Genomic DNA, 23,162 nt, shown 5'->3' with positions numbered 1-23,162 from the left:
CTGTCTACCTGAATAGTCCAGTGCTCAACTCCTGCTGCCCCCACATTTTGGCTCCACACTCTTTCATCCTCCACCCTTCCCCTCTACCTTCTGCCTCCTCCTGCTACTCAAGAATATCTCCTCCTCTGTGATTCCGCCCAGTAGTCCCTTTATCTCTTACAGTTGTGAATAATTTCCTATTCCCCATTTAAACATTCAGGAAGGAGGGGGTTAAAGTACTGTGAAATATTCTGATTAAATAAATTCAGAGCATTACTGAAGTATTATTAGTTGTTGACTTAAGTGTAGCTATCAACAAACCCTTCGTTCAAGTTATCAAATATATTTCAGACAAAGCCTTCAATGACTAATGACATTAGCTGGAAAATGGTAAATAGTTTTGGTGAAAATTTCTGAAAGAAATGAAAAATGTTCACTGAAATTTTACACTATTTTTTCATGACAAAAAAAATAAGTTAAATACTCTTTTTTTGTTTGGAATGAACTGAAAATGTTCTTTTTTGAATAAAGGCCATTTTTCATCAAACAAAGTTTTTATGGAAAACTTCTACCAGCTCTATTATATACCATATCCTGTGATTTAGCTTCATGCAACAGTCCCATTGATTTTTGTAAGCGATCTGCCCCCGTATGATGACAGGGCAAGAGTCACAAATAAATTTAAGAGCTCATCTGGAAACACTTACAGGGCCTACTTTTCAAAGGGCAGACACACAGCACTTTCTGAAAGTCAGGCTTCTTTAAAGTATCTAAAAACTTGAGGAACCCAAAATCACTAGTCACGTTTGAAAATAATAACTCAGAAGAATATTTTAATTGGCCTTCTTGATCAGGACTATGTAGTATCCCTGGACCCTATTCTCCCAGCACAGCATATGTGTAACTTCCATTAAAATCTAGGTTCTGAACATGAAAAGGATCTGCCATGAAATAAATGAGAGACACTCAAATCCCATAGTGGGAGAATAATGCTTCTGGAGGGCAAAAAGCCCACTACACCATTTAGTTCCTAAAACATTTCTCTGTTATGGCCCAGTAGACACTGTGAAGAGCTAACAGATGGGAAGGGAAGCAATGACATATATCTCACCAGTTAACTTGATTAAATGATTGCAATAAGAAAAGATATGAGAGGATCCTGGACAAACATATACCTGAATTTACTAGGATTTCTGATTTGCTGACTGATCTGGATTTTCTGTATGTGTGAGATGCAGACTCATTTATGATTTTGTAGTTTCTCCTAATAGTTAACAACTTTTTCCACCATAGGCAAAGCTAAACATTAGAAAAGAAACAATGGCACAAATTTCAGACCTGAAGTCAATGGCATTACAACCACTGACACTAGGGCTGAATTTGTCTTGGTATATTTCAGTGTCAGGCTAGAGGACTGCATTACTTTTGACTCACCTAATCTCAACAGTGCAAATTTTTGCTCTGGTGTCTTATTGAATTGCAAATACAAACTGAAGCAGTACTTATTTATAACATTATACAAGATGTCACTCACCAGAAAAGAGAAATGAAACAGACAGAAGAACTATTATCATTGGACTTTCTTTATCTTTCTCCACTGGTCTGAAAAATGCCTGTTTCAGAAGCAGGAAAAAGAGATTAAACAAATGGTTGTTCTCTGAGCCAGCTGGATTCTTTCTTTGTGAAGCTAGATACGGTAAGGTTCCACACTCTGGGCCAAAGTCTACTCTTAGGCCCCGAGTCTCACTGCCTTGGACTTTGCATATTGGCATTCACACACATACATAGCAGGTGTGAAATGCTACTATTTACTACATGAAGTAACGCTAGTGAGCATTTAACAACCATTTTGCCCTCACTTTGTACTGCTATAAATGACTGCACAAAGCACAAGGCACTGGAGAATTAAGCCTCATCAGTACTTCAGAGAAAATCTGGAATAACTCTATTTATATAGGTTTCAGAGTGGTAGCTGTGTTAGTCTGTATCAGCAAAAACAACAAGGAGTACTTGTGGCACCTTAGAGACTAACAAATTTATTTGGGCATAAGCTTCCGTGGGTTCCACAAAGTGGGTCTCTAAGGTGCCACAAGTACTCCTCTCTATTTATATAGTGCCATTACCATTGTAACTGAGATCAAACTTCAGTGCTGATTGTGGTAGGCAGTGGACTGGTCTTTGAAGCAGTTGATCTTGACTTCTGATAAGCCCTGCCCTGTGATTGGACTGAGAGGATTGAGAATGGTGGGGTCAATGACACAGGGGGTTGATGCATTAGCTTTTGACCTGCAAAACCAGGCTTACACCTGGGTTAGCCCATGAATTAGTTCATCAGTTTTCATCAGTAGCACCAGCAGTCTAATGAAATAAGTATCACCCTGCACTGGACTAACAAGGGTGCAGTAGACCAAGTTTTATGGGACTGATCCAGAGCCCACTGAATTTATTTGGGAGTCTTAGATTGGCTTCAGTGGGATTCAGATCATAAGAACATAAGAACGACCATGCTGGGTCAGACCAAAGGTCCATCTAGCCCAGTATCCTGTCTTCCAACAGAGGCCAGTGCCAGGTGCTACAGAGGGAATGAACAGAACAGGTAATCATCAAGTGATCCATCCCCTGTCTCCAATTCCCAGTTTCTGGCAAAACCGAGGCTAGAGATCAGGCCCTTCATTAATTGCTTAGGACAGCGTGCACAGTCATTAAAATAATAATTAATATTAGGCTATTTATTATTCTTATAGAATTGTAAATATGCATGGAGATGTACAACTGGTAAACTGGTTTTAGATCCCTCAGAAACCTGCTAATTTGAGTAATTAAATTAATCAAATTCAAAGGGGAGGAAGGGGGAAAGAAAAAATTATTAGTTTCTAAGGGAAAACATTGTTCCTTCCATCCTTGCCCCTACACAATATTTTATCGTGTGTGTGTCTCACTATGTAAGGCATACAGTAAAATAGAGCACAATTGCCTCATAGTGTGATTGACCTGTCATGTTGAGAAGGCCTTTTTTTAAAAGCCAAGAAATCACTTGTCAATGTCAAATCACCCATCCACAGTGTGACATTCACATTGTGAATCCAAACTCAGCTCAGATTGTGACAAAGCTGTATTGCATTCAGATCCTATAACTAAATGTGAACAAATGTAACACTCAAGTATTGCTTTCATGATTAAATAAAAGATGTCTCACCCATGAAAGGGGATTATTATCTCTAGTATAAAAGCGTGACCCCCTCATTAAAATATCCACAATCAAGTCCATCTCTTCCAGTGAGAAATTCTATTTATTCTGTGGGATTGTTTTCACCCACACTTTAGGTTTGAATCAGAGTGTGGGAATTATTAGTGAATCAGGTTTACTTCTTGTGAAACTCTTAGCAGCTCCATTTTTACTATAATTAGAGCTTTTGCTGATTACTATCATTACTGTATTTTCATAAATCGCTATCACGTAGGCTTTTCTGAATGGTAAATTCATCCATACTTTTGCTGTGATTTTATTATGAAACATAATTTTACACGTGCTTATAAAAGAAGGAACATTATTGTTGGAGCTAGTAAAAATGGGATACAATTTTTACTCACTTTTTTAATCAAATTCAATATGTTGAGGGAAAAAATCATTGAAATTGAAAACTTTATAAAATTTTCAGCCAGTCCTAATTATTATGCATATCTGGCCTCCTTAATCACTTTCTTGGTCCACCCTGAATATTTCCTCTATCCAAGTGAAGGAGAAAAAGCCATTTGTATATGTGAGATTCACTAATTGCCAATAGAAAGTCATCAGTTACCACATAGTGATATCAGGGATATCAGTTTTCTTCTGTATTTGGAATAGTGGAGAAGTATGCTAAACAAGCTACCCCTATTTGGTAACTATTGGTAAATAATGACTGTGTAGTGGTGACCATCCAGTAGTCAGGGTAGTTAATAAAGGTGGCTATACTTTCTTCAAGTAGTCATACTATTCATTGGCTGAGACAATTGTCTGTTCATATCTTTGGTGTCTTTTCTATTAGCCTGATTTTTCTCTCACTTATACTGATGTAGCTCAGGAAGTAATTCCCTTGGGGATAGATGAGAATCAGGCCTTATACATCAATGGAGCCTCTTATTTGCTCCAGCTGTGACTGTAAATGTTCCAAAGTACAAGTACCTTGTGCATCAAATATGCCACGTAAATAGCAGACAACAATAATAATATTTTACTGTGTCTAAACACCTCCCAATGTTACTCATCCATTTTATTCATATAGATGTCACTCCAATATCGTGCCACAGTTGTTTATCCAATATGGGCAAAAACCTCTTCCACAGTATGGAATATACTGCAGTGATGAGCACATTAAAAAAGTATAGGTAGATGCTTTTTGTGACCTTGATAGTTTATAATCCCCTGGCTCTATCCCAGAGGCACAGTTACCAAGAGAATATGTTTCTTGTAATATATTCCCAAAGAATGTACTTGAAGAACCTTCAAGATGTTGTATATTAAAAAATACAACATTCCTCATCTTCCTCATCTCCCCCAGGTATCTTATCCTTAGCCAGCAATATAATAGCACTTTTAATTTCTTTTTTTTAAAATAATGTTCTGTTCCAGATATTTTTGCTATCCTTCTGTTAAGAGGAATTTTACATTTATTTTCCAAGTCTTTCCCTGCAGACTTATATTTTGGTTCATATAGTTTATGACAATATACTTCAAATGTTTTATTTATTTTAATAGGGACTGTTTTCATTACATCATGTAGGATTTGAGGGATGAAATGCATTTGGAAAGTTGTCTACCTTTTCAAAATGTAGCTAAAAGCCTTCAAGGTCCTATTTCTTGGATCATAAAATTTGGCTCCGGATGACTGAAATCAGAACTCTGTTTGACCTGTTGTGACTTTAATTCACACTTTATTTCCATCAGTTCTCTGAATATTTTATTAGGGCTAAAGGTTCATCATTTGGTCTCCAAATACTTTAAGTTTTTGTTTAATTTACTGATTTAGCCTTTTGTTTTTCTCTTTGTATTCTATATGCAATACTTTTTCCTGTCAGTACTATGCGTTAGGATGAAATACACCAGTGATGGGGCTGTCAACCACACTCAATATTTAAGCCCTGATTTGGAGGCAGTACAGGGGAGCTATGTACTTTGCAAAGAGGTCTGCACATTCCCTGAGTGCTCCAAAAAGAGTCTGTGCTGCTGACCAGAGAAGGGACCATAGGATCCATATTTAGGTGGATGTGTTGGCTGCAGCAGAAGTGGGGAGAAGTGGCTACTGCCATTGTTGTAGCTCAGAGACTGGAACAGTAGCCCTGGGACAGGAAGGGTCCGTTTTGCAGTCTAACATTCTGGTTCTAGGTGGAAAGGTGAATTTAAACTCCCCAGCCCACTTACATTTCTACATAAGCCCATCACTCAGGCTTATGCAGCAGTGTATTTAATTCCTTTTAATTTCAGATTCTTCCTTGAGATTCTGATTGCCCATGATTTAGTCTTAAAATGTCCTGGATTCCTTTTTACCATGGACCAATTATGTATCCTGTAAATTTGTATGGTATGTATATTTAGTATCATCTAATTTCATTGATTTATCCATCATCCACTACTGTACCTGTTTATCAAACTTGGAATAGGGAGATGATGTAGACACAGCACTACTATATGTCCCACCATATCCAATATGTAATCAATACCACCTGCTGTCATATGTTTTATTAAACAACTAACTCTCTCTGCCTGCCCCCACTTGTAGCCTACAGTCTAATTCAGGTATATATGGTAGAACAAGTAATGATTCAAACCGGACAGGTGATGTGCAGAAGAGGTTGCTAGTAAAATGCCAGTGCCCTTTTTAATTTTGGGTTAGAATTTAATTCTTTTGACTGGCAGCCCTGGAGAGCCTTCTGTTTCTCCACAGAACAGCAGTGTCATGGAAGGCAGCGCTACAAGTTTTCCCACATTGGCCCTGCAATGTAAACAAATCCTCATGTGGAGGTGCCACCTGTGGCATGACTGGGTATTTCAATCTTCATGGACATTCAATCTTTGTCCTTCCTATTGAGACTGCCAAAAAAGTGGTTGTGCTGCTCATTCTCTGTGATATGGACTCTTTTGTATCTTGGACACAACTTGACTGAGACCTCCACTTCATTTCACATAAGCCACCAAACAGCCTTCTAGGAATAACAAATTTATGTTACTACTGATCAGGTCTGGATTTCAACCTGTGGACCAGAAGCCCTTTTAAGAAAATGGGCTTTTTCTTCCAACTTACACAAATCGCTTCCTGATGAGTAGTGCCAAACAGGATGAAACATCATTTTATCCACTAAATATAAATAAAGAGCTTGATATAAAATGTCAGGCACGTAAAGGAATTAAAGCACTAATGAAACAACTGAGTACAGCAGAAGTTAAAGGCTTGGGCAAAAAGCAATAGGATACCGATGTGTTGGTGGTAAAGTGCAATGTCTACAGGTGTCAATAGCTATGAGCCCTTACAATAAAATGTATAGTTCTGTTTTAGAATCGTCTTCCAGAACAGATTCTGAAGGTGAGACTTCTAAGCTTAGTGGGCCAGAGACTCAGCGGTGTGAATCAACATGACTTTGAGCTATGCTGATTTACATGAGCTGAAGATCTAGTTTTGGTTGGCACTAGTGTCCTCTTGCAACTAGCATACTGATGGACACTGTGTCACCTTAACAAATAAGCATGAGTGCAGGCCTCCCAGAGTTTGTTTCTGCATTATACATGGTTATTAAGAGGTAAATTCTTAATTAAGAGGTAAATTCTAATCTAGGACTGATGAACTGCTACAAAAGATAAGGGGGTGTACTCTGCTAAAATCTTTTTTAAAATCTCCAAATAAAGTAGCTTTCAACCCCATGTAAGGCATATTTCTGTCTGAATGAGGACTGTGGGGCTGGAGAGGAAAGCAGTATTATAATTGTGTCTCTGCTCCGGAGCAGATTTCTGTAGGAAGCAACCGTGGAAATTTGCAAAAATGTGTCTATAGCCCAGTATAGTTTCCTGGTAGTTCAATTGGACAAAGAAGGCAGATGTATGACTTCTGTGGGTTCCAGGCTGTGGAAACCTATGTATAATGTCTGCTTAATCTCTTATACGCCTACAAACTGATTTTCATATCATTGAAATGAAAATCATTATTCTTCATTTCAAATTGTGGGGAGAGTATTTACATGCATACAGACACAAGCTTCATCTCATGTAGTTCTTCCAAAAAAAAAAAAAAAAACCCATAGCTCATGTTTCCAAGAATTGTCTATCTTCCAGGGTTCATAAACCCCCACGTGCTTTGGGCCATATTCTGTCTCAGCTACATTGCTAAAATTGGAATAACTTAACTGGCATCAACAGCGTAACTCTAGATTTACACAGGTGTAACTGAGATAGTTGTGCAAGTCGTGGTATGATGAGTGCAGGAAAAAAGCAAGCAAGCAGGAAAGCATCCACCTCAGCAATCTGGTCCTTAATTTAGGAACAATTACCACCTCAAATTGTACTTCCTCCAAAGCACCAATACTGCATACCACTGTACACAACTGCAAATCTAGTTAAAATATCTAAACAAAAGTCACATACCTAACAAGACATGTTCAACCACATTGGTTTTTCTTAAATCCTTTTTTTCTTATCGTTCATCAATGTGTTATCTAATTAGAATCTAAGATCTTTGGGGCAGGCTCCTTCAGTGAAATCCTGGCTATGCTAAAGTCAATGCACCAGCGTAGTACTGGTGCAGTGCAAATAATAATAATTATTATTAATAAAATATGCATTGTGTTTGATTAATTGCAAGCTGAAGATTCTCAGACAGTATCCTGTAGTTTAAAACCTCATCAAGAGGCAGTGTTGAAGAACTAAACACTTGAAATTCTGAAAGCTGCAATATATTTTAAAATTCTAATTGTGTAACAACACATTTCAGTTGTCTATGCAGAAAGAGTAACAGCTTCACTTATCTTTAGAGGGCTAATAAAATCTAAAATATTTTCTCTCCCTGTCGCTCAGATTTTATTTTAGTGCTCTCCATATGCTACTGCCATATTACAAGAAACGGGAAAGTAATATACTTGTATTATAACAGCCTATTAAAGTATCATATTCTTTTTCTAGTCCCAATACTGTAAATTATCAGTATGTTTCTATGTAAATTGAAGCTTTCATTTTGTAATTAGGCTGCATCTTCTGTCATTAATATTCCAATTTACTATTTAAGATGAGTGAAAAGTTACACCGGTAAAATCAGAGATCATTTCCTTTCCACTGTGTTGGAACCAGAATTGCCAGCAAGAATATATTGTGCTGAGCAAAACATAAAACATGTGTTATAAAAGGAAGTGGCAGAGGATGCTGAAGGTCAAAAGATACACTCTCAACATCTGCAAAATGTTTTCATGAGCTGATTCTTTTTCATGTGAATCCTTAGTGTTCAGACTCTTTATTAAGACAGAAAGCGGGCTGCAAGGGTTGCATACATATGGAGAGTTCTGACAAGGTTCTCAGGTAAGAAGGTTACTGGCATATGGCAATAAGATGGCTAAAACTGAAGATGTAGCTCTTCTAGTAACTCCATAGTGCCAGGACTTGACTTTTCATGACTCAGGAACCACATGCTGCTGGGTGACTAGAACTTACTATGCAAAAATGACCCACTATTTCTCTCTCCTCCCAGGTTTAAAAAGAAGTTTTGTTGTTACATGTTTGTAACTGGTTGGAATGCATGTTGATCCAATGAGCCAGTTAAAACTGCTCATACCAATGGATAATGCTTTTTGTGTGAGATGCTCAGACTGAAAAATGTAAATGCAAACAGCTAAAATATTACATGCTGAATGACCCACACACAACCAACCTTTAATGGGGAATCATTTTAAATGGGAAGAACAGCACTGGCAATTCCCATTTTCCCATAAAGCTCCTGCTTGTGTATGCGTAACTGAGACAAAGGGGGTTTGTGGACTGTGGCAAATAATCTCCTGGTTTTACTTTGATTTGCCTTCTGATTTTTGAACTCTTGGCTTCAGCAATGCTGCCATTTGCCAAATAGGGAGCACTAGTCAGATTCTGTCTCAGTGAACTAGGCCCATCCCCATTCAAATTCAAAGAATTTGATTATAGACCTGATCCAAAACTCATCCAAGTTCCCTTTGACTTGAAAGGGCTTTGGATCAGACCTATACGAGAGGCTCATAGGCACTTGAGTGCTTTTGGTTCCCAGTGAAGTCAATAGGTGCTCAGCAGGTTTCAGACCTGAGCTCTAAGTGTGTTGATGAAGACATGCAGATTTACTTGGTTGGCAAAATCAGGCCATTCCATATGTCAACTGGTGGGGAGCTATCTGGAGTGGCTCATGACCATGATTGCCTACCTCAGGGCAGACTATCAAAAACAGGGCAGACACCCCAAACTGGTAGTGTGTTCAATAGTTAGATTTCACCAAGCCAGTAACAAATGTGAACTCCTGGAGATCACTATAATGGTCTTACCATGGAGTTGCACACAGTCCCCTTAGACTCTCCTGTCTATCTTGCCATCCTGATAAATGGTCACTTACACCAAAAATCGCACCACATTCAGGTTGCTTCTAGTCCCAAGAGACCAGTCACTTACCCCCAGGTCAATTGGTACTCTAGATCTTACTCCCAGGACAATGCCTTAGCCAATCCTGTAATAAAATATCTAAAGGTTTAGTAAGTAGGAAAAAGAAAGAAGAGAGTTGCTTATAGGTTAAAGCAAGCAAACATACACACACCAATGAGTTGTCATCTAAATCCTAAGAGTGACAGAGTTATAGTGATCTGTCAATTCAAAGTGTCTTGCAGGGCAGACCCAAGGGGATCTTTGGCTTCAGTTTAGGGTATCACAGTTGAAACACCCAAAAAGATGGAAAATTTTCCAGTGGCTTTGTTTTATTTCCTTTATTCAGCCTCCAAGCCCATAAGATGAGCTTTCTTGCACGTAGCATTTCCCAGGTGCAATAGGGCCATTAGCCAATCCTTTGCATTGTAATGATCTTTGATGGCCCATCTGATTTTAATAGTCCTTTTGGATGGGTCAGGGGGATGATTCCCGTACCTGAGTTCACAAGTTCAGAGCAAACATTTTCAAAGTTATAAAGCAAAACGTACAGATTTTCTTATAGCATGGAATGCAGACATTGCAAGTGAGATTAATGCATGCACCAATGTACATGCATTTCATAGAGTCTAAACACTAAATACATTCTTATGAGACTAATACCTATTATGACCAAAATCACCATCCAGGTGAACTGGTCTGGTCTCCAGCTGTAAGTTTGTCAGTTCTTAGCTAATTTCTGCAGCCTGAGCAAGGGCTGGCATCTGGCCTGCCAGCGTCACAGCTATCATGGTATTTACGATGGGCCAGATCCTGATATCTTTATTGATTCTGAGGAGAATAAGTCCACAGATAGTCCCATTGATTTCAATGAGAATATTTTTAAGTGCTACTCAATGTAAATAAGGGTATAAGATTCCATCCCTTTTATTTTTTTGTTTGTTGTAGCCATTTCACTGAATAAATCATGCAAGAGTTTCACGCTGATTACTGAGGAAATAGCTTTTACTTAGGGCTGGTCTATACTACTGCGGTAAATCGATCTAACTTACACAACTTCAGTTACGTGAATAACCCTGTTACCCTGAGCATGCTGGACATTCAGGTCCTTTAATAACTAGGAGACGAAAGGCTTTGACAGTCAGAAAAGATCCATTGACTAAAGTGGTTATGTGATTACCTTCCATAATCTGTGCCACATCAGAAGAAAAAAATCATGAACCACACCATATATAGCCCCTCCCTCTCCCTCTTATTTTGCTTTGATAATTTGTGGATCTGTTTCTTTCTCTAGGGCATATTTGGCATGTGACCTTCCCTTGGTATATTACAATGTCTCTGCAATTCTCTCACCAAAGCAGATCAGTAATAGTACACTTGATATGCTTCCAGTAGGAATTGGGTATCAAGACAGAGCTTTAGACTTCAAAGTGTTCTAACAGTTTCAAATACAAAATAAGACCACAAAAACCACAAGCACAACAGAAAAGAAAAGAGCCTGTTTACAAGGTCAACTCATAGAGCAGCTCAGTGGATGCAATTGTTTCTAGGCTCGAGTTGCTCTGGGAGTGGACTAAGAGCTTTTACTGTTAGTGCTTACAACAGATATCAAGTGTCTTTACAGACTTAACTGTCAAGGTTACCTGGCCAATCACATTTGTTGGAGTTCTCATTAAACTTCTAAGAGAAAACAGACCCAGATGAGCTTCTGGTACTCCTTCCATCCTAATATTTCCTATATTCCTTAAATGCCCTCTCAAAAACTGGAAACTGCATGCACAGGAAGAAAAAGGAACAGACAGGCACTTGTTGACAGAGGAGCACCTCAGGTAGACTGATATGGTGTGAACCCAATATTTTTGACTTGCGACTTCATCCCCCTAGTTATATTGGAAGATATGGGGTTAAACTGCATCCTGATGTAAATTGGAACAAAGCCTACCCTGCTGAATCTCACAAGTATTTTATCACATTCCAATTCTGATGTTTTATTATAATTTCTATTTTGCAAAGAATTTAAGGGAAAAAATGTAAGAAGCATAAAGTGGAGAGAGAACAGATGCAGGACTCTGGAGCTGAAAAGATTCTAATTGACACGAAAGCCATATAAATATGAATGATATTGTAAACCTGGGGATTATATTCACCACAGTCACATATGTAATAAAGTAAGTCAATAAAACCTCTGGGAAAATTCTCTTTTGTGACATAGGGCAATTCCACTGTAGTTTATTCAGGCAAATTTCCTGTCTTCAACTGACCACAAGTTCTATTGGCTCTAAATCTTTTGGGTCAGATTGTCCAGGACCATTTTATAGGTGTGCAGGGTTATATCCCTTCTTTGCCCTGAGCAAAGGACAACTTCTGCCTTGGCACTTGGGAGTGCATGAACAATTCCTTCCATGTATCACTAGGAAGGGAGTGGAAAGGGGAGGGCAGAATTAAATTAATAGGTCTACTCTCAGAGTAAGGTACTATTGCACATGAGCGAGAGCTGTAGAATTGGGGCATAAACAAGTACCCTTCAGGATGATATCAGAGTTGAGGGCTGAATGTTCCCATTCCACATGTGTAAAGCATCATAGGGTCTGGAACTAGGGGTGCTGGGGGAGCTGCTGCACCCCCTGGCTTGAAGTGGTTTCCATCATATACAGGGTTTACAGTTTGGTTCAATGGCTCTCAGCACCCCCACTATACAAACTGTTCCAGGGCCCCTGTCAAGCATTTTAGATCTGCTAGATCTGTTTCAGATTGGGAAAGTGATTTTGATTTAATACCTTCTACTTGCCTGATTTGGTGAACGTGAGCGCCATGAGAGTACAGTCTTTCTGTGGGGCATGCTATGCATCATTGACAGTGCTGGGCATGTGCAGCCATAATGGTAATATATTCCACAGCAATAGAATGAGATGATTGAGAAGAGTTCAGTAAGTGACAAGATACGTAATCAGTAGGATAATTCTCTTTGGCAGATTTATGTCTTTTTGTAGTGATAGCTTTTAAAATGCAAGCCTTCTGTATATCCATTCATTTTAGCACTTGCATTACCAAAGGTGGTGGTTGGCCCTGATGATCAGTCACAGTTGTCAAGGTTGCACTGCTGGTCTTACACATTTTTAGAGGGAGTGGACAAACTGTGCAGAGGGGCTCCAGTTTCTTCAATAGACCCCACTGCATACTCTCCCTGTAAATGAGACTTTCACCACCCTCACCTTTCAACACCTTTTTATCTTAAAAAAAACCTGTTGTATTGCCACTAAACTAGCCCCAGGGGTTCAGCCACCAACTGGAGTGCCCCAAGCAAGGTCCACCTCATACAGCTTTGCTAAGTATGTGTCACTATGACCAACTCTGCAATGGGTGTTCCACATACAAATAAATAATAATGCTCACATGTCTATAGCACAGCTAAGCTTTTTTTAAAAAAAAAATAGTGAGGATTATTTAACCTAGATTCATACATTTTAAGGCCAGAAGAGATTATTATGATTATCTAGTCTGACCTCCTGCATAACACAGACCATAGAGCTACTCTCAGCAATTTCTGCATCAAGTACAATAACTTCTGGTTGAACTTAACAAATATCTTTCAGGAGGACAGCCTATCTTGAGATTAATACTCCACAAATTTTGTTTAATTAGCCTGACTGCTAAAAATGTGTATGTTATTTCCAGTTTGAATTTTTCTACTTTCATCTTCTAGTCATTGGATCTTGTTAGACCTTTGCCTGCTGCATTCAAGAGTTAGACTCATAGACTTTAAGGCCAGAAGGGACCATCGTGATCATCTAGTCTGACCTCCTGCTCATTGCAGGCCACAGATCCTCACCCACCCACTCCTGTAATACACCCATAACCTCTAGATGACTTACTGAAGTCCTCAAATCATGATTTAAAGACTTCAAGAATCCACCATTTACTTTCATTTAAACCTGGAGAGAGCCTTCTTGTATCAGATTTCTTCTTCATGTGTAGTTAACTAGATCATGATCAATAATTGCCTTTTGACTTTCTCCTTGATAAGCTAAATTGACTGAACTCCTAAAATCTCTCATTGTAAGATGTATTTTCCAGACCTCAAATCATTCTCATGATTAACCCTTTTTATCCCTGTCATCCCTTTTCTGAACCTTCACAGTTTTACAACATCCTTTTTTTTCTACTGATGTCATATTTTGGCTTTCATATAAAACAGTTCTTGGAGTATCAACTCTCCACTACTATTGAGTGAGAATGGTTCTTCGCCCTATGGAATTGACAACAGCTGGTTCCATAAACAAATCTGCCATTTGTTATGTCAGTCATGGTCCATTACAGTGGATACCACTAATATATTTGTACCAGTTTTTCAGATTTTACTTGCTTGAGCAATACTACACATACATTTAATGGAAAATACCACTAGAACCCATAACAAACTTTTGAAGTCCACACAATATACTTGATTTTATTAAAAGTTTTGTGGCATGAATTGGGCAAACTTTAATAGGTTACTAAAAAGGGACACTCAGTGTTGAGCAATCTTTAGTGAGTGTACAATAGGAGCCATACCGGAAAAGACAGAACCACATTGGCATTTCTGGGAACTGTTTCTGTTTAGATTGCTGTGACCTTCTTCAGGATAGGCAGCATTAACTTGAGTAAAAAAATATGACCATAATACTAAAGTATGGCCTTGTTTAAGACATACTTTTATTTGTGCAGGATGAGGTTATGTTCAAGAAGACATTGGAAAACAACTTTATAGGTTACATCTTGTTCCAGGTGATTTCCCCCCCCCATATACTGAGATGTTATCAGTGTAGTTGATACTGGAAACATATCGAATAATACTTCTCACAGTATCTTGAAATATTTCTGTAGCTGAACACATTCCAGATGTTAGCCTTGTATACTATCTTAGATCAATATGTGTTGAAAAATTTGGCAGATAAGATGCAGAAGCTAGATCCAGCTGGTGAGATCCTTTGAGATCAAGCTTCAGAAATACAATGGCATCATTCAGTGCAAGAGTTATGCCTCTGGTGAGATATGGCATTCTCTCTGTATTGCTATGTTCAGGAGTTACAGAACCATGCAATTCCTCCTGTGCCTAGTGCTTTGGGTTCTGGAAGCACTACATTTAATAAGACCCATGTAATAGGGCTACATTTCAGCCGAATAATCCCTTGTATTGCTAAGTTCCACAGTTCTTCTTCATCTTGGTTTTTCAAGTGACAAGGAATTTTTCTGTGGTGTTCTACCACTAATGCCGCTGATTCATTCACATGCATGTGAACCTGGCAGTCTTTTATTTCAATCAGTCTTTAACACAGGAAGGCAAAAATATAGAGAAGCGTATCTATCTCATTGTATTGTGGTTCTTCACAAAGAGTACTCTCTGAATCACTTTCCTCAGAGTTGGCAATGAGATCTTTAGCTTAAACTGTAGAGATTCATGCTTTCAACTCTAGAGGTCCCCACTCTACCTTGAATGGTCACTTAAAATATATGCTAACTATCTGCTAAACAATCTGTTCCACCTTGCATTTAGCTGTGATACTGGGAGTACCTTTCCAGACCTGAAGAAGAGCTCTGTATAGCTTACATGTTTGTCTCTTTTGCCAACAGAAATTGGTTCAATAAAAGATATTATCTCACCCACCGTGTCTCTCCAATCCCTGGTGTTTCAAGATGGCAGTTGTTACACCTTCACAAGGACTATATTCCACTGAAGTCCCAATTAAATCCTGTTTTGAAGTGGCGCATAGGCCATTTGCTGGCTGTATATGTGGGACTGAATTTCTCCCCATGCAAACAGGCATATTTATGCAATGGTATTTGCACTCAAATATATGTATTCACATTTCACACTGAAGTGCTTACCCCTATTTATAAAGCTTCAGTAATCAAATAAGGTAGTAGATGCAATACCATGTGACTTAGGTGACCAGTCACGTAGTAAAATGGTCAGCAAGAGTTAACTAGGTTATTCAGAGTATTATAGGCTGGATCCATGTTCCACTCCTCTCCCACTTCCTGTTTAGTTAGTGTGTGTTCTCCCAATCTGATTGTTATGTAGTTTAATAATGCAGCACATTCCTAACCTGAACTAAAAGGGTTTCTTGTGCACTGAGTGATCCCCTTACAAAATTGGCAATGAGGAAAAACTTGAGAATGGGAAAATTGAGGTGTTAATGCAGAAAATGAGGATAGGCAGCAATATATTAAAAGACTGGACCACTATTTTCTTGCCTAGATATTGTCTAGGTAAGGACAAACAGAAAGCAATTTTCCTCAGTGTCTGTGACTATCAAACCTACTCCTTCCTAAGGATTCTGTTACCACCTCAGAAACCAGGAGATAAGAGTTTAGAAGACCTGCGAGAGATCATAACAGAGCACTACACACCAAAGGCAAACATCATTATCGAAAGTTTCACGTTTCATACTACACTGAGGGGGCAAGGGGCAACTGTAGCTGTGTATGTGGCAGAGCAAAAAAGATTAATGCAATATTGCTACGTTGGGAATCTCCTGGAGGAGATGCTGAGGTGTGGATTTGTTTGTAATATTAATAATGAGAGACTCCAAAGACAACTGCTGGCAGAGGGGAACTTAACCTGGCCCCGTGCAATAGAATTGGTGATGTCAATGGAAGCAGCAGTGAAAAACTTACAAAATGTGTGCTTAGAATGGCAGGGACAATTGAAATGCTTCAATAAAGAAAAGGCAAAGAAAGCTGAAAGGCACTCAGGCTCCTGATGGGTGTTTCCAGTGTGGAGGAGCTCATTTTGTATCAGTTTGTAAATTTCAAATGCCTCAAGCTCGGACACTTAGCCAGAAAATGCAAAGATGACTATCAAATAGTCATCTCAAGCCCAAATATGCTACTTGATAGACCAGAGGAAAAGGAAGAAAGCAGGGGGCTTTTTACTGTGAGGGGGAGGAAGGAGATACACAGTATGTACTGTCTAAAAGGGGAGAAAGTGGGACCTTTTGAAGTAATAGTAGAATTAAGCAGTCATTCAGTACAAATGGAAATAGATACAGGGACTTTCGCTGCTGTGATCAATGATCCATATCAGCAAAGCAGGCCTAAGCATAATAGTTCTGTGCTTGTCTCTGTAAAATATAAAAGCCAAAAGAAAAAGTTACCGGTCCTAATGATCTGAGGACAAAGGCATAATCTGTTAGGCAGAGATTGCTTGCAAGAACAAAAACTGAATTGAGAGGAAAATTTCAAATTAGACCCTAGCAAAACACCAGCACTCCAGGAAGTCCTGGATGCTCATCCACACATTTTAAAAGAAGAGTTAAGGACCTTGGTAGGTGTAAAGGCCATGATTTGTATTCAGAGAAGGGTCAAGCCAAAATACTTTAAAGCAAGACCAGTTCTTAATGCTCTCAGAAAAAAGATCGTGGCTGAGTTAAACAGGCTGGAAAAGGAGTTGTTTTCTGAATGGGCCAAACCTATGGTGCCCTTGTTTAAACCAAACAAAACCATATGCAGTTGTGGGGATTATAAAGCCATGATGAATCAGGTCTCCAGGTTAGACAATTATCCCCATTCCACAGACAGAAGACTTGTTGGCAGTGTTAGGTGTGGGGGTCAAAAATGTAGTGAGCTGAACGTGCCACAGACGTAACAGCAGATGAGACTGTAAGAAATCTGGAGGAGGACTGTAAGAAATTTGCCACTATAAAACACTCAAAAAAGCTGAGTACAATTAATTGCCATATGGAATACTGTCAGCACCTGGAATTCTCCAGATGGCAATGGAAAATTTGTTGAAAAGTATCCCATGTGTTGTAGTGAGGAGTGACAACATCAGAAGTGATGCTGAACGTCTCTGAACCTGAAGAAGATACTTCACAGATTGGAGGCAGCAGGACTTCACTAAAAGAAAGTAAATGCTTTTTTATAAGACAGGAAGTGGTGTACCTGGGTTACAGGACAGACAATCAGGGGCTTAACCCTGTGGCAGAAAAGGCTATGGCAGACAAACAGACCCCAGCCACTCAGAACACACTGGAGCTATGAGCACACTTAGGTATGATAAATTGTCAGGTTTCTGCCAAATGTTTCAGCCTTTTAGAGCCCTTGCATGAACTCCTGAGGAAGGAGACACCCCTGGTATGAGGGAAAGAGACAAGAGAGAGCTTTCTTGGAGTCTAAAAAGCTACTCAAGCACTTGGAGCTCCTTGTTCATTTTGACCATAGGCGCTGACTCTGTGGGTGCTCCGGGGCTGGGAAAAAAATAGTGGCTGCCCCACGGATTTTCTACTCCCCAACCCCTCAGTGCCTCCCACCCGCTGACGGCCCTGCGTTCAGCTCCTACCCCTCCCTCCCTGTGCCACCCACCCGCCACGATCAGCTGTTCAGCAGCAGGAGGCACTGGGAGGAAGGGGGAGGAGTGGGGGCTGGAAGAGACTGGGGAAGAACAGGGTCAGGAAGAGACTGGGTGGGGGTGGGGCCTGGGGTGGAGCGGGGTTCCAGCCTCCCCAGGGAAAACCCAAAATCAGCACCTCTGATTTTGACCTGGGCAAAGAATCCTGTCATGTGATGTTTCACTATATGGGGTAGGGGCAGTTTTATCACACAGCATGAGGGATGTTGGAGAACGACCAGTTGGATATGTCTGGTCATCATATTCTCAGTTAGAGAAAGAAAGTCTACCTATGATTTTTGAAATAAAAATAAATCCATCAATACCTGTATGGGAAGCCTTTTACCATTCTGGCAATTCACAACCCACCTGAGGGACACTTCAGTGAAAACAAGGGCATGCCAGTCATGGCAGCTGCCCAGTTACAGGACTGGACTTTGACCTTAGCTGCTTATAGGATAGTCTATAAGTCAGGGCATCAGATGCCCACAATTGGTTGCCATTACCAGAACTGTCTGGTTCTATGGAGCTTCTAGAAGAGATTGTTACTCCTGGAACAACTCTGGCAGACACCAGTAAAGGCTTCCCAGATAAGAAATGGGCTAGTCACAACTCTATCCTGGCCCAGGTACTGCAGCACATACTGCAGGACTAGCAAATCAGAGTAAGGGGGAAGAGTTCTGCCCATCCAGGAGTACCGAACTGAGCATAGAAAATGGATGTATATTGTGGGGCAAAAGAGTAGTTATTTCCCCCACAAGGACAAGACAAAGTTGCAGAGTTACATAAAGCACACCCTGGCATTTCACACATGAAATATTTGGCTCAGAGGTATATATGGTAGCCAGACATGAGGAGCTGGAAAAAGGTGTAAGTAGTGAAGGGGTATCATGAATGTCAGGCACACTAGCAGACCCTGGCACTGATATCTTTTCACCCCTGGGAATGGCCAGGACACCCATGGGTCTGCATATATATAGATTTTGCAGGCCCATACATGGGGGAAATGTTTCTAATCATAGTGGAAGCACATTCAGAATGGTTAGAAGTACATGTCATGACTTCCACTGCTAACTGTGAAAAGTTCAGAGGGACCTTTGTCATACATGGACTAATAGGAGGGTGGTGAAGCACTGGAATGGGTTACCTAGGGAGGTGGTGGAATCTCCTTCTTTAGAGGGTTTTTAAGGTCAGGCTTGACGAAGCCCTGGCTAGGATAATTTAGTTGGGGATTGGTCCTGCTTTGAGAAGGGGGGTGGACTAGATCATGCCTCCTGAGGTCCCTTCCAACCCTGATATTCTATTATTCTAGTGGTAGGATTTGTCACGGACAATGAATCAAATTTTACAAGCATGGAGTATAAAGACACTCTGGGCAAAAATGGGATTAAACATATTCAAACTTCCCCATGTCATTCAACTTCCAATGGCTTAGCAGAAAGAGCTGGGAGGCGTTATTTTTTTAAAAGGATGAAGATGATTAATTGGAGCTGGGAAACAAAGCTGGCTCAATTTCTTTTTAAATACAGAACCACTTCTCAAACTATAAGGGGTATAAGCCCTGCCCAGCTGTTGATGGACAGAAAGATAAGAATTCATTTGCACTTCACACTTCCCCCTTCATGCTGGGATGGATTAAGGAAGCAAGCTTTTCAAAACCAAAACCATGACTATCATACTAAAGACAGACAGTTGAGCCCAAAGGACCAGGTCTATACCAAAAGTTTCAGTACTCTAGCTGATGTGGATTCCATGTACTATCTTAGAACAAAGTGGACCCTCACCTTTTAAAGTCTGTTTAAGTGACAGTTGAGTCATAAGATGACAAACAGGATCATGTCTCCTTGCAGAGTGACATGAAAGCTCCAGAGCCTTTGCCCTTGGGTGATGACCATCTGGAGAAGTCAACGCCAGAAGAGGATACAGTTTTGGTGGGAATGCCTGAGACAGAGGTATCTACAGAATTGCTGGACCCGAAGACTGGGTGTCTGCCCCTGGAGGTGGCCTCAGCTGCCACAGAAAGGCACTACCCTGCGTGAGAGAAGAGACCGGTTGTTTAAAAGACCACATCTGAGCTGTGAAGTAAGAAGGGAGAGATGTAGGAAAGTTGTCATCAATGCGTTAACTGGGTTACTCAGAGTATAATAAGTTGGAGCCATAGTCCACCCCTCCATTAGGTCCTGTTTAATGAGTGTGTGTTTTTCCTCTCTGTTTATTATGTAGTTGACTAAAGTGGCACATTCCCAGCCTGCAGTACTGTAAGTAAAATGTGTTTCTTATGCACTGAGTGGTCCTTTCACAAAAATATCGCAGACCGGGAAGGCTAGTAGCAAAGTTATTTGTTGCATCTGCATTTAACCAAAGAAATTACACAGGAGGTGAATGATCAGCTAATAAAATCTGTCTTTTATAGGCTGGCTACTCTGAGTAACCAGGGAACAAGCTATCACAGTCCTAATTGCATCATCCGTCCAAGTTAACTATTTATGTTTGGCTATGGCCTGATTCAGTGCTCACTGAAGTCAATGGAAACACTGTGGAGACGCTTCCATCCATTGTATTGCATACAAGTATGCCTGGTTTTAGTCACAAAGACATTCCAAAGGAACAAGACTGCAAGTGGGCAAGAGATGTAAAATAATTTTCTTTTTTCATCATTTTATAAAAACTTACTCTATAGATAATGTATCACAAATCAATGCATTTCCACAGAACCTGAAAAGAGCCACTCTCACTGGTTCTGCAACAGACATTACTAACTATAGATCAGATTGTGGCCCAGCTTGCACAGCCATGCCCAGGAGTAAGGGGATGTTCAGAAGCAGTGTGGGGAGGAGAGGAGCTTCCATAAGACTGCAGCATTCCCCCTCTCATCCTTACATACATACTAGTAGGCAGTAATACATCTGTTAGTCTTAAAGGTGCCACCGGACCCTCTGTTGCTTTTTAGTAGGCAGGAGTAGATCAAATGGGGCATGGATTGGGCAGAGCATTGGCTCCACCCTTTCCCCCAATGTGCTAGCCAACATAGTGATACCAGCTGCTGGAATGTGCTAAGTATCCACCTTGCACAGGGTACTTCCTCCTCACAGCAAGGGGGAACCAGAGGGCAGATTGTGACTCAATCACAAAGTGCCTTCCAGTGTGCTCTGAGGCTAGCACAACAGTGCACTGTCCCTTGCTTGGGGATCACGGCAAAGCCATGTTTGAGCCCTAACTGCCACCAGTCACTACGTACCCATTGGTTTAAATCGCAAGGAATTGAGGAAAATAGATAGTAAAGAGGCTTATCTATGGAAAGAGTCACCAAATTAAAGAGATTTATAGAAGCTCTCATATCTGCTCCTGCGAACAAATACACGTGTGGTTGCGGCACTCGGGTCTTGGGGCTCAGTCATGCAAAGTCTCAAGCACTTGAGAAGTCCCATTGACTTCTAACCCTTTGCAGAAAGGGCTCTTAGCTCTAGTCTGTTCAACAGTTAGTCTCTGTCTAGATGACACCAAACCAATTAATTCATGAGGCTTATTATCCTGATTGGATCATAGCTGTTGATTTAAAAAGTGCAGTAGCTCTTCTCCTCCAAAATCCCAGATCATGTTACACTGCTATTCAGGAACTGTACATCTGATTCCTTAGGGAGAAAAGCAAAGGATTTTTTCACCCCAATACCACAAATCATTGTCCCAGGTCCTTCAGCAAATGACATGATCTGATTTATGGCCATAAAACTTATCAAGAGGGGAACTGGAGTTAGGAATTGTCTACAGTAGATACTGCCATCACCAGAAGCCACTAATTGCACAGTGGTAAATTCTCTGTTTTCATAAGTTCAGCACAGCTCTCAATAGCTCCACAGGTTGCTGAGTAGCAAGGCTGGTGCACATAGCAACTACTTTTCCTGTTTAAATAAACCACAAGTACCCAGAGACTGTTTCAATAAATCACAGACTAGAACAAATTGGAACTTCATTCAAGGTGCAATTTCACATTCACAGCTAGCATTCTCATTGCTTTCCCCCCCGCCCTGCAATATTTATTTCTCTTTAGCTTTTTTATTTTGTCAATTTCATTATTTAGTTTCCCACACAAAATTCTCTCATGTACCTTGCCAAAAATTCTAGCAGGAGAATTCTTTTCCATCTGCACCGAAAGTACGCTTGGAAAGCTCTGCATTCATGTATGTAAAGGATAGTTACCAGTTACTCTTAGGAATCAGGGAGTTTATAGTCTTAATTTTGTGTATAATTTTTCTGTATGAATTCATACATTTTCCATTAATATTTCTGTCACATTTCGATCCTATTGCTGTACATTATTTCTCTTTCCTTTTTTAGCGAGAGCTTCAGTAAACAATGTTTGGTTTTGCTCTCTTTTTCTGAAGAAAAAAATATTCCAATTGTTTTAGCATTTAAGTATGTACTGAACTGGTTTACAATAATGTACACATCATGACATTGGGTTGTAAATATATAACAAACAATCTTATTTACATTGATAATAAATGATTACAGTATATGCATAATTGAAGATTTTCCTTTTTATGAACCTGCGGGTCTTGGGTACCATCAGAATCTGATATGAACATACAAGAGTTGATGTATCTACCAGTTTGATTATGCAACAAAATATATATATCCTTTTTATATCACTAGTCCATGAAAATAGTCTATATGATGAGTTAGTATAGTGGTTAATAGCAATGTTCTGCATTGTCATATGGGGAACTGGTTTAGTTCCCATTCCTGCTTCCTCAGGTGGGAGAAAGTATCTCTCACCTTTTGCTGTTCCATAGAGACTCCTCGGGCTCTGCAAAGTGTGTTGCTGATGATGGGCTGCAAATGATCTTTGACCAAGTTGTTGTTGGCTGGAAAAGTGAGGGCATTACACTGAAACTTGATAGTGAAGAATATAAAAACCAGGGGGAAATATGTAAACTGTACATATTGCAAATGTAGCCAAGCCCTTCACAAGCTCACTCTAGACTGTAAAGTAAATGAGGGATGCAGGGTGTGCGGAGAAACAGCACGTCTAAGGAGACATGGGTTCGAATTAGATTCTCAGCATGCAGCTAAGGCACTATATTCTCCCTCTTTGACCTTATTCCTACTAGGCATGAGTAATTAGATGTCCATGCAGCTAAACCCCCCATTAATGGACTCTGTATTCTGCTCGCTGCTTTCTACGCTGAATGTATATATGTGTCA

The sequence above is a fragment of the Emys orbicularis genome, chromosome 6, assembly GCF_028017835.1.
Source record: "Emys orbicularis isolate rEmyOrb1 chromosome 6, rEmyOrb1.hap1, whole genome shotgun sequence".
NCBI lineage: Eukaryota > Metazoa > Chordata > Testudines > Emydidae > Emys > Emys orbicularis.
This window is presented reverse-complemented; position numbering follows the sequence as displayed.